Here is a 10,238-nt window from a genome sequence, read left to right as displayed (position 1 = left end):
CAAAAGTTTTCCTTACTGGGAAACCAGATTATGTTGTTATGGATTGTAGACTTGGTACTGACTTGAAAATCTGGGATTTGCAATCCCAACACATTTGGAAGGAACGGCTGTCCTAAGATACTCTCTCTTTTCATATACACACGCTTTGTGGCTTAGCAAAAACTCAGTAAGCCACCAAACCCAGAGCTGTGCTGGATCCCTGAAGACCAAAAGTTGCAGTGCCTACAGCACATGCAATGAAATACAAACAATGCTCTCAATGTTTAGCTTTTTAATACTACACAGAACAAGAGCTGCCATAGAAGCAGTAGCTGTTTTGAACTTGAAAACATATGGCAAGAATGTGGGTGGAGGGAAGAGTGGGCATGCAAGCACAGCCCCCATTGTCTCCTTGCAAGTGGACTGTAGTGCACTGAGCCTAGCCCAGAGGTTCCAGGTGGGTTTGGGTAAATGAACTCAGAACTTACTCTTGATACAAAAGCCTAATAAAATAAGTGGTAGGGGGAACAGGGAATGGTCTTGAAGGACAGGAGAGAGAACCATCACCAAGACAATGGTCAGATAAGAGGGGCTTGACCCTCGGCCAAACACCTCACAAAAGTTCTCCCTCCAGTTCATGCAAAGATAAAGTGAGAGAGGGGATAGCACATTTAGATTTCTACGATTATGCAGATAGTTCTTGCTTAACAACCATTCGTTTGGCGACCGTTTGATGTCACTGAAGAAAGTGACTTATAATTGGTCCTTCCACTTAAACGACCCTTGCAGGTTTTCCACAGTCACTTGATTGTGATCCAGGAGTTTGGCAAGTGGCTCACACTGGCAATTGTTGGGAGTGTCCTGAAGTCATGCAATTGCCATTTGCGACCCCCCCTCCCCCCCTGCTTCTGACAAGGAAAATCAACGGAGAAGCTGGCGGGAGGATGCAAATTACAGTTACATGATAAGATAACCTTTATTGTCATTTTTTTTACTGTGGGCACAACGGCACACATCAAAAATGAAATTTAGTTGCCCGCTCTCAAAGTGGAACACATACATGACACACACCTTACCATACTATATACACATATATATATAGACCCACACCCCTACATATATATATATATATATATATAACAAGTAAATATTAAATATTAAATACTGTCCATCTTAAATATATAATGGAAGGAGGAAGCTTGAGAGTTCACAAGGTTAATGCTGTATGGAATGAAATTATGGCTGAATCTGGATGTTCTGCTGCAGATACCACGAAGCCTCCTCCCAGAAGGTAACAAGGAAAAGAGGTTGTGAAGAGGATGAGTAGTGTCCCAGATAATCTTACGGACCCTGCTCAAGCAACGCTTCTGTGCTATGTCCTGGATGAAGGAGAGGGAACTGCCAATGATCTTTTAGGCCATCCTCACCACTCTCTGCATTGCCTTCCTGTCTGAAGCAGTGATTCTTCCAAACCAGACTGTGATGCTGTATGACAGGATGCTCTCGATCATCCCCCTGTAGAAAGTGGTCAGGACAGGGGAAGGAAGATGTGCTTTTCTCATGCGACACAGAAAATGCAGGCACTGCTGTGCCTGCTTCATCAGCTTCTCACTGTTGAGCGACCAAACCAGCCTACTCGTTAGCTGCACACCCAGGAATTTGATGCTGGTAACCATCTCCACAAGTGAATCATTTATGCACAGTGAAGTGTGGCTGTGCCTGCCTTTTCTGAAATCGACAATGATCTCTTTGGTTTTTCTGGTATTTAAAACAAGGCTGTTTTCCTTACACCAGTTTACCAACCCCTCAACCTCCTTGTGGTAAGCTTCCACCTTGTCATCATGAATAAGGCTCACTACTGTTGTATCATTGGCGAACTTCACAATATGGTTGGTGGCAAACCTAGCACAACAGTCATGGGTCAACTGGGTGAACAGCAACAGACTTAGGACGCAGCCCTGAGGAGAACCTGTGCTCAAGAAAATGGTATTAGAGGTATTTGTTCCAACTCGCATATATTGGGGCCTGTTGGTAAGAAAATCAAGAATCCAGTTGCACAAAGGAGTGTTTAAGCCTAGAAGGCCCAGTTTGTCTACTAGATGCTGGGGAATGATTGTGTTAAACGCTGAACTGAAGTCGACAAACAGCAAACGCACGTATTTCTTTCCTCTAAGTGCTTCAAGCGCAGATGGAGAACGGAAGAAATAGCATCCTCTGTAGAGCGATTTGGTCGGAAGACAAACTGAAGGGGTCAAATGCTGGCGGGAGGCTGGATACGATAATGTCTTTTATCAGCTTCTCAAAGCATTTCATAATGGGGGATGTCAGTGCAACCGGACGGTAATCATTGAGGGCTGTAATTATGGACTTTTTTGGCACTGGCAAGATGATGGCTGTCTTAAAGCATGATGGGACCACTGCCTGCTACAATGAGAGATTGAAAATATCTGTGAGAACACAAGTCAGCTCATCTGCTCATTCCCTAAGATGTCCAGGGATGTTATCTGGGCCTGCTGCTTTCCGAATGTTAACTTTCTGTAGCTCACTTAACGACCCCAGGTGATTTGCTTAATGAGCATGCCAAAAATGTTGTAAAATTGGGTGTGGCAACATGATGCTCCACCTAATGGAAGTGTAGCTTAATAACAAAATTTACAATCCTATTGTGGTCGTAGGTCGAGGACTACTTGTAATCCAATATGGCATTGGCAACTGGCTTGCACTTACAATAGTTGGAGTGTCCTGCAGTCATACGATCACCCTTTGTACCTTCCCAGTTGCTCCTGATGAGCAAAGTCAAGGGAGACGTTGGCAGGAGGCCGCAAGTTGTGGTCATGTGATGTTTTGCTTAATGACGACATATAATGTGTTTAACAACCTAGGCAAAACTGGTTGTAAAATCGGGTGCAGTCATATGATGACTCACTTAATGATAATCTTTCCAATTCCTATTGTGGTCCTAAATTGAGGACTATTTGTGGATGTTACTGTACAATAAACATAATCCAATAGGGCATTGTCTTCTTTCATCTGCTCTACTTTGTAGGGCTGACAAAAAGGCTTCTGAATGTGTAAAGGCTTCAAAGCACATTCAGATGGATGTGCAGAGAATCCTTTAAACTCAGAACACTGTCAAAGGAAGGCTTGCAGGTGTATTCAGCCTAGACCCCAAGTCTGCGCATTTAAGCAAAAGTTCAAAAGTGCTATTACTGGTATACTTTCCTGTAACAGAGTACTGCTGTTTTAAAAATGGAAACACCTAACATCTTATTCTTGCTGATGACTCAACTCATCTGTAATTGAGGTCCTTACAGAGAGGAAGAATGAGATCTGTAGCTCAACTAGTGTAGCCACCAGATCCTGCTCCTTAGGTTACAGCCATAGAAAAACTTCCAAGTGTACAGTTTAAGGCCAAATATACTGGGATTTCCCCCCCCCCCCCATTAGTTTAACCAGGAGTCTTTTCTTCCAAGCTAGTCAATGATGATTTCAACCTTCCCATCCTTAACTCCTTCTTTGGTAACCATGATTCAAATGATTCTGAAGTCAGACTGGAACTTTTGGAAAGGGGGGTGGTGGGGTTTAACGGCTTTATGTTCTTGTAGCAAATATGATTTTACTACTTAGATATCTGTAAGCTGTGTTTTAATAGCTTCTGAAAAACCTTCAAACGCTGTTATAATGCAGTTGACATTAAGGGTTCACCTACCCAAATCTACTCCCTGTCACTGCCAATGACGAGATCCCTGGAAAGATCACTGAAGCTGGGATCAGGTTTGATTGGAGATTTGCAGGGCTGGAGAAAATAACCTTAGTGCCTATCTTTTGTGTGGTTAAAATAATAAAAAAACATATCCTCTTTTTTAAAACTGACTTTCAATTCCTTGCTGACTCATAAGAAAAGTGTTGACAAAGACTAGCAAGATGATGCAGAGTGAGCTTATGTACAAGGTGTACGGACTATAAGTACAATGAAAGTGTCTTGGGTTGAAAGTCTGTTGCAGCCTTCTCTCCACGAAGATTTTCGTCATTTCTTACCCTGAGAGATCTGAATGGTACCCTCCCTGATCATGTATAGAAAAGCAGCTGAAACAAGACTTTTTTTTTGCTGGAATAGTTTTATGATTTATATGAAGATTGATTGCTTTTGCAGATGGCCTTTGATGGGATCAGGATAAGGACACGGTGATTCTCCTGGTCCTGCTATGTCTCTGCCAATTTCATCAATTGTGATATTCTTCAGGGCTAGTTGTGCAGGTTGTGTCTGGAGTGTCTAGATGATTCCAGTTGGTGGTGAAGTCGAACCACAAGCATTCTGTTGTGTTATGCTCACATCACGGCCCTTACCCCCCCCCAACCCTGCTGCTTAACATCCACATGAAGCTAGTGGAAACAGTATCATGAATATATGGATGATACCCAGTTATATATCTGCAGCCTCAGGTCAGGCAGAATAGGCAGTCAAAGCGTCATCCCTCTGTGATAGCTTGGATGAAACTAGTTTTCAATCCAGTCCTTTTGAACTTAAGGTTCCTTCTAGAACAGCAGATAAAGGCTGTGGCCAAAAATGCAGTTGCACAACTACGTTTGGTATATGAGTTGAGAGCCAGTCTGGTCTAGTGGTTAAGGCACCATGCTAGAAACCAGAAGACTGCAAATTCTATTTCTCCTTTAGACATGAAAGCTGGCTGGGTGACTTTGGGCTAGTCACTTTGTCTCAGCCTATGACATCAACTTTGGTGACAAGTCGGTTGGTCAATTCCTGTTGCAACCAAATGGATGAACCCTCAGTGGACCCTGCACTTGTGGGAAAAATGCTAGAAAATTTTGTATGTTAGTTAAAGCTATTTCTAAAATGGGAAACTGCAGAAATCACTTTGAATACTGCAATTCAGCCTATCTGGGGGCTACTCTTGAAGACCATTTGGAAGTGTCTGCTGGTTCAGCATGAGGTGGCCAAGGAAGTTACAGGGGCCCATATTAATTCATGTAAATGTTACTGTGGAAACTTCATTGGCTACCAGTTAGCTTTCAGGTGTAATTCAAGACAATGGCTATCATCTTTAAAGCCTTAACATGATTTGAGATCTGGACATGCCTAAGATGATTTTTCCTGAGAAAGAAGGCTTATTTATAACCTTTTGTATTTGTCTTGTTATTATATGACTTTGTAATTATATACTGTATGTGTGTGTGTATTGCATTTTAGTGTTATGATAGTAATCTGTCCCCTCATACAGCAGATATAGAATTTGACCCTCAGTGATCTATATCCAAACAATTCAGATCATCGTGTTTCCCATTCTTACTTATTTTTGCCTCATACAAATATTAATTATAATGTTTTCATTTTCTTTCCTACCATGAGTCTTTGTTCTTTAAATTAAAGGTAATCAACTGCTGATGCAAATCCAAATGAATATGCATTCTGTAATAAGCTTCTGGCAAAAATTTCCGTTTCAATTTCATTCTTCTAAAAACATACCTAGGACTGTGTTATCTTCTCTGATTTGCAAGGCTGTACCACCTGTAACACACTTAATTTCTGAAGTAGTTTTGCTTTTATTATTCCAACCACAAATGAAGACTCTGACCTTACCAAAAAAGGCTCTTCTTGAGAGCTACTTGCAGTGTACAGTCAGATATTAAATAGGGAGGTTTCACAATTAATCTAGGCAATAATGATGAAAGAAGGATGCTATACAAATTACATAGATATAATACTTCTGCAAATGTTTCAAATGCCAATGTTCTATTACTTTTACATTTTCATTTTGAGCAGTTGTAATATGGAAATAAAGATTAATTTGGTAAGTGCTGACTCTTTTGTTGTTATAATTAAACCATTAGAACTTGTCCAGTCTAAATTTTAAAGGCAATTTTTCAATATCCACACTGCATCTCTAATGCTTCACTACGCATGGAAGCTAGAATGGTCAGAGTGTAGATCAGAATTAGGCAAGCTATGCTATTCTGCTGGGTGAAGTTGATATTTCTCCTTACTGGTATTATTAATTTATTTATTTATTTATTTCGATTTATATACCGCCCTTTTCCCGAAGGACTCAGGGCGGTTTACAGGGCAGAAGATAAGTTTCAAAATGGGTGGGACCAAGCAGTTTATAACAAGCCCCCCCCCCCCCCCCGGGGACTCTCTTCCGCTTATCTATTATCTCTGGTCTGTGAGCAGGCAAGAACTACACTCAAGCAGTATTTATATGACATAGGCTGTCAAATGGATGCAGGAAATATGACTCAGCTTCCCATGATGGACAATCAGAGATGCATCTTGGGGCCAGCCAAATATCTCACAGATCTTAATATCCCCAGAGAAGGAACGTATTCTTTTGTACTGTTTTACAGAGCATCCCAAAATGCCCTAATTGCCCCACTACTGACTAGTAAAACAGGATATAATGACCCAACAGGATAAGCAATTCTTACTTACACTCGCTCCCTAGGCAGAAATGCATCACAGAGGGAGAACTAGCTCCGCATCAGAATGGCTAGTAGCATTTTTCAGTGTTATCCGGGACTTTTTCCCTCCACTAATGTTGCCTTGCATTTGGGTGTCAGGCCCCCATTGGGTTCATACTTCCTTACAAAGCACTGTTATTTTTCCCACCCAAGTGGCACTTATTTATCCATTTGCATATAGCATGCTTCTGAATTGCTAGGTTGGCAGAAGCCGAAGTGACAGGAGCTCAGCCTGTCTCACGGTGCTAGGACTCAATCTGCTGGAGCACAGACCTTCTCGAGTGTCTTTAAAGCCACTGAGCCATCACACCTCTTTAGAAAAAGAATAATTAAAAGCAATTAAACTTGTTTGAGTAGGGAGTGGTTTTGCCTCAGCACTAGACACTGGTAATTTCTTTTATGTTAGCTACCGTACTGTACTTTCCTCAGATTTGTCTGGGGCTCTATAATTCTAGATTTTAGGTTTGTTTTCATTAATAAGAATGAAGCTTTTTAGTATATTTTTCTATGTGTCATTCCTCCTTATTTATTTTGGATGTTCTGGATATTTGGAAACTATTTTCTTCTCTTTTTTTCTTTCTGCTGGTTAATGACCACAATAAAGTTATTTGAATTTTTTTATAATTCAAAAATATCAATTTTCATAACTATTTGTAAATTAATGGTAGTGCTCTTATGAAATGTATTATGTATTCAGTTGTTCCACTAGGAGAAACGACAAAGAGGTAGCAGATATTTATTTAAGCACTATCCTAATACATGTGCTTTTCACGGTAACAGAATGAACAGAATGTGTTCCAGTCTCTCTCTCTTTTTATAATAATTTTATTAAATTATTATAATTTATAATTAAATTCTAATTTAATAAATCAGCTTGGAGGCTAAAGACGCAGCATGGCCTTCTCCAATTCGAAGAGACACTTGTGCGGCAGGCTGAGGCAAAGGGGCAGTCCCGGAACCAGCGAAATCTGGGGGCTGGACAGGGGACAGATTGTATCTGCCCTCAGTGCGGAAGGGACTGCCACTCTCGAATTGGTCTTTTTAGCCACACCAGATGTTGCTTTAGGACCCCTGTCCAGAGCACGATACCATAGTCTCTCGAGACTGAAGGATGCCAATGAATGAATTAAACATTAGAATTAAAAAGATAAAAACTAAAAAAGGAATGAATAAAAAGCAAAATAGAAAGTGCAGAAGAGAAAAAAAAATAGAAAATAGAAATATAGAAATAAATAGAAAATAAAAATATAGTAAAGAATATATAAAAATATATATAATATATATAAATATATATAAAAATATGATTTTCCCTTCATCAGAACAAGTATACATAAAGTTACACCACCTTCTCCTAAAATACTGATCTCTTCTTCGCATATTTCATCTCTTATCTATAAACGAATCCCTAAAATCTCATCATTCAGCCCTACCAGCAAAAGTCTATTAAAGGTTACAGAAATAGCAAGATATCTATTTGAACTTTGATCAAATAAACCAACTTTATATTCCTTGTTGTTAAAAGTAAAAGTTTTGATCTTTAGTCCCGTCAGTTAATGTCTTAGATCTTTTCTTTTTGTTTTTTCTTTGTCTTTCTCACAAACCTGTTCAAAGCTTTATTAAATCTCTTTTGTAAATCCAATATAAGAAAATTATCCAAATTACTCATTGGTTTTAGTTTTTTTTACAGAGACATCAACTGGATTAATTTATATATTCAGTATAAAATCTTTTTCTTTCTTGTAGCCTGTCATTTTAAAATCCATTTGCAGATCACTCCGAGTCTTGTCTGGTAAAACCTATTCCTCTTCCATAATATCTTTTGACGCAGTTTATCTTTAATGGCAGACACTCTTAAAATTAACTTCTGGGTCCATGGTTGATAACTATCCTTCAGTATGTCCTATGTTAAAAGTATTTTGCTTCCATGTGTTAGTACAGGTAGTCCTTGACTTACAACAGTTCATTCAGTGACCTTTCAAAGTTACATCACTGAAAAAGTGATTTATGACCATTTTTCACACTTATGACCGTTGCAGCATCCCCGTGGTCACATGATCAAAATTCAGACACTTGACAACTAATTCATATTTAGTTTTTGCAACCTTTTGACAAGCAAAGTCAATTGGAAAACCGGATTCACTTAACAACTGTGTTAGTAACAAATGCAATGATTCACTTAACAACAGTGGCAAGAAAAGTCATAAAATGGGGCAAAACAAACTTAACAAACATTTCACTTAGCAACATAAATTTTGGGCTCAGTTGTGATTGTTAAGTTGTCGACTACTTGTAAGTCAAATGTAAGTGTTCTTTGTCTTTACTTTTAATCTTTAGTCTCTTCTAGTTCCCTCTAGTGTCCAACCTAGTCCCAATCCTAATATGTTTTTTTTAGAATTCAAAACAACAGCATTTTCTTGTGGGAAGGATTCTTATAATTAATTTCAAAATTTTATTTCAAATTGATCTGGACCTTTAGTCTGTTTGCAACTTTTCAAAATCAACCTTGTAATCAGCCTTTCGCTGTTTATTCCAAAAACAAAAGATGTCTTTTAAGTCTTTAAACCTGTATTTAAAACAATTTTCTTTAAGGAGTAAAGACTTGTCCAGTTCTATAAAGACTTGTCATTCCGAAGGTTCCTAATAGCTAAAAAGCAATTAACAAGTAAATTGAGAAAGTGATTAGAAAATCAAGTATGTAAATCCAGTGCCCTTTGGAAAGACACCCACTGTGGTTTGAACACAAAATGGCGCTCCCTTATATCCCAGAGCTTTAAACTCAATGGAGACCATTGGCTTGCCGTCTTTTCACAAGAAGCAACTATCTGTAGCTACTGTAGCTAATGAGTGATCTCAAGTCCTCTCCTTCTCAGGCGAGGAGCCTTGAAGAGCCAATTCACTCACTGACGCCTCATTCTGCCATGGTCTCAGCTATATGTTTAGCAGATTTATCTTCAGTTTCTCATTTGTTCCCTGGAAGTCACAACGTGTTTCCAGTCTCAAGAAGAAAAGCATTTAATTTATCTAACAAAGGCAACAGGAAATCGCTCAGCAAAACTCAATCCTGGCCAGAGCTCTGTTTTAAACAACAAATAAAAATGAAATTGACTCATCTACTGGCTTTCACACATTTTGCCAGTGGTGTGTGGCAATGCAAAATTGCTTTTGGTGAGTTTTTACCAATGAGGCTGTTTCCAAAATCTTAATCTGGAACAGAACAGTGTTTACTTGAACCTAAAGTAACTGCCAGTAACTCCTTGGCAATTCCCCTGTTGAGAATTGGATTAAAACTTTCAGCTGAGGACACAACATGAACGTTCACCTGTTTTGCATGCTGTGCCATAAAATATACAAATTTTCTGTCATAAAAGAATCAGGATTTTGTTGTGAGAAAAAATAAAAACGAACATAGCTCGGCATTCCTAGTAGGACACAAGTTGTTGTTTCTGATATTATCTGCCATGTGATGATGCTTACAAACATACATTTTTATAATGCGAAGAAACTACTTATTCCTAGAATTAAGTGTGTGAGAGGTGAGTCAGTGACAGATTATAACTAACCATACAGTATGGACATATCTCTTGGAACAGGCTGGCAAATGTGTTACTCTTCTATCCATTCATTACCCCAAATTAGGTAACTTTCCCTTCGGTGTTGCTGATTTAAGGTGACTGTGTGTAAATAGTGTTTAAAAATGTCGAGTCTTGTCAACCTGTTCATCGCTGACATTTAACGTATCTTTTAACAACAACAACAAAAACTCTCACATCAAAAGGTTTCAG

The sequence above is a fragment of the Vipera berus genome (assembly GCF_964194415.1).
Source record: "Vipera berus genome assembly, chromosome: 1".
In the NCBI taxonomy this organism is placed as follows: Eukaryota; Metazoa; Chordata; class Lepidosauria; order Squamata; family Viperidae; genus Vipera; species Vipera berus.
Note: the sequence above shows the minus strand (reverse complement) of the source record.